This window comes from Pteropus vampyrus, unplaced genomic scaffold (genome assembly GCF_000151845.1).
Source record: "Pteropus vampyrus isolate Shadow unplaced genomic scaffold, Pvam_2.0 Scaffold71, whole genome shotgun sequence".
Lineage (NCBI taxonomy): Eukaryota > Metazoa > Chordata > Mammalia > Chiroptera > Pteropodidae > Pteropus > Pteropus vampyrus.
Genome location: NW_011888852.1, coordinates 1,333,427 through 1,336,146, shown reverse-complemented (window position 1 = coordinate 1,336,146; position 2,720 = coordinate 1,333,427). Strand labels below are relative to the sequence as shown.

At 39.8% G+C, this 2,720-nt stretch overlaps 1 non-coding gene across 1 annotated transcript; it reads left to right on the top strand.

Moving 5' to 3' along the window:
- Positions 1 to 1,012: 1,012 nt before the first annotated feature.
- On the top strand, positions 1,013 to 1,116 carry LOC111740997. Its single transcript, XR_002780826.1, has one exon. It is a non-coding gene; the product is annotated as a U6 spliceosomal RNA (small nuclear RNA).
- The last annotated feature ends 1,604 nt before the right edge of the window (positions 1,117 to 2,720 follow it).

The following is a 2,720-nucleotide window of genomic DNA, read 5'->3' as shown; positions in this document are numbered from 1 at the left end:
TCCCAGTGATGCCGCATGGGCCTAAAGCCACGTCGGCTCTCCTCTGTGGATTTGCCTTTGAACATGTACCATCCACGAAAGAACACCTGTCTCATTGTGTCGTAGCAGAGACACGCTCACCTCGGTTTAAAAAGCACTGGGCTCAGAATCAAATGACCTGGCTTTTTATCTTAGATTCACTACCCACCGCCTTCGTAAATTCAGAATTAAACTCACAAGCCTTCTGTGTCTTCATCTCTCGATGGGAATAGTAACACCTGCTCCACTTTGTAGGATTTCGTGAGGATCAAATGAAGAATTATACAAGAAAGCAGACTTAATGCCATGGAACATATCATTAGATTTTTAAAAATACTTTTGTCTCTTCATCTCCCAGTTCGCTCACTGGGCATGTTATGAACTCTCCTCTCACCTCCACTCTCTAGAGAAAGGAAAGAAAGGAAGATTTATTGTATCCCCACTATGTGCTGGAAAGATTTATTGCATCCCCACTATGTGCTGGGGACATAAAGATGAATAACATTCATTCTCTATCCTAAAGGCGTCCACAGGAGAGAAGTAAGCAGATACAATCGTGAATGGATGAATGAATAACTGAGTAAATGAACAAATGGCAAAAGGCCTAAGAAAATCATCTACATGTGGCAGGAAGTATCTAGCTGTGCAAATGTGAGTACGGGGGCAGGCGTAGGGAGAGCTGAAAGGGAATGGTGAGTGCAAAGGCCCTGAGGCAGAATAAGCTCGGTGTTCTCGACAGCGAGAACTCTGACTAGAGTCGGGGGCCAAGGAACCTGGGTAAAGAACGAGATCTGAGAGGTAGGCAAGAACCAGGTCATGCAGAACCTTCAGGCCATGGTGAAGAGTTCAGATTTTATTTCACGTGCCGTGAGGAGCCACTGAGGAATCAGAATGGAGGTGGCGGCGACATAATCAGATTTGCATTTTTAAAATATTAATTTCTAGGGGGAGAATTTACTGTTAAAGCACTGAAAGATCTTTAAAGGCTTCGGCTGCGCTTGTTCTGGCAGCACATAAACTAAAATTGGAACAATGCAGAGATGAGCGTGGCCTCTGTGCAAAAATGTCATACAAATTCATGAATCATTGTGGTCTTTTAAAGAAAGGGTTTAGGTCAAAACTGGGAGGAAACAGATCCAGGAAATTTCAGAAAGCAAGTTGCCAAATTTTAAAAACTACACAAAAATGACAGATGTGGGAACTCTTCGAGTTAGAAAAACTTTCTTAAACCCCATTTTAGTCCAAGATTTCAGAAAAATTAAGTTCACGAAAAGGCTGACAGAAAGATTTCAAGGTCAAATCCTATACAGATTTGTCATAAGAAAAAAAGAGAATAAGGAGCTGAATAACATGCCTGCGGACAATTAAAGCACAGTAGAAAGATATGCCCACAATGCATAGAAGATCGAAACTAACTTGCTATTTAGAAGACATTAAGAAAAGTGTACGACATGAAAAAAAACATAAATCGGAATTAGAAAAACTCAGAAACAAGGTTGTAGAACTCGAGAAAGAACCAGCTTAAAAAATCATTGCAGAATTAGACTAAACTAGAAAAAACACGAGAATGAATAAACATAAGAAATATTACCTTCACAGATATGAACAAGAAAGAAAGAGAAATTGAACAAAACAAAAAGGAAATGAAGAGAGAGAAACAGGAAGATTTGAGAGAAAGTAACAAATACTAAACACTGGAAATGCAGATAACACGAGTTCTTGAGGAAGAAAATCAAAGCAAAGAATGGAGTGAATACTAAAATTATCAGTTGAGAAAACTTTCCTGAAATAAAAGAAAAAAAAGAGTCGAAACCACATATGGAAAGTGTACATTTTGTACCTGAGACTATCAAGCAGAACAACCAAGAGATCATCTAGCAAAATTACTGGAGGGAAGGAAGGAAAGAATGAGATAAACAGAGAGGGAGGGAAGGAGGGATGTTTTGGCATCTAATAAAAAACGACACATAACTCATAAGGAAAGAAGGTCGGATTGTCATCGGACTTCGAAAAAAGAACATTTATGCCAAAAGAAAGTGGAATAACACATTTAGCATTCTTAAAGAAAATGGAAGTCACTGGTTTTTTATATCAAGACTCTCTTATCGATATGCGAGAACTCAAGAAATGCAGTTTCCAGGAGCCCTTCCTGAGAAATCTACTGAAGGATGAGCTTCAGGGAACCAAAGCGACTAGAGGTGCAGGAGTCGATGTAGGGGAGCAGTCAACGTAGAGTGCGCTGTAGAACTAAGGCTAGGTGAGGGTTCAGAGAGAGAGAGTAGGGGTGCACTGTACAGCATGGTGACCAGGTAAGAACACGCTATTGCATATTCGGAAGCTGCTGAGACAGTCGATCTTCAAGGCTCTTATCAGAAGAACAAAAAATTTTTGTAACTATGTAAGGCAATGGAGGTTCGCTGGACTTTTCACGGTGATCGTTTCACCGTGTCTACAGACACAGAATCATTGTGTCGTACCCCTGAAACTAATACGATGTTGTATGTCAATCGGACCTCAACCAAAATAAATAAATATAACAATTTTTAAAAAGAGAGAGAGTGTATGTAGTATGTAAAGGCTATGTGTTTTGACAATACAGAGTTAGTGTCACTACTTTTTTCAAGAGGGGAAGAATGGGGGAGCGCACGCAAAATGTTTTGTTTTCGGTGGTCATATTGGTTTATAGTATTGTTATTCTGAGA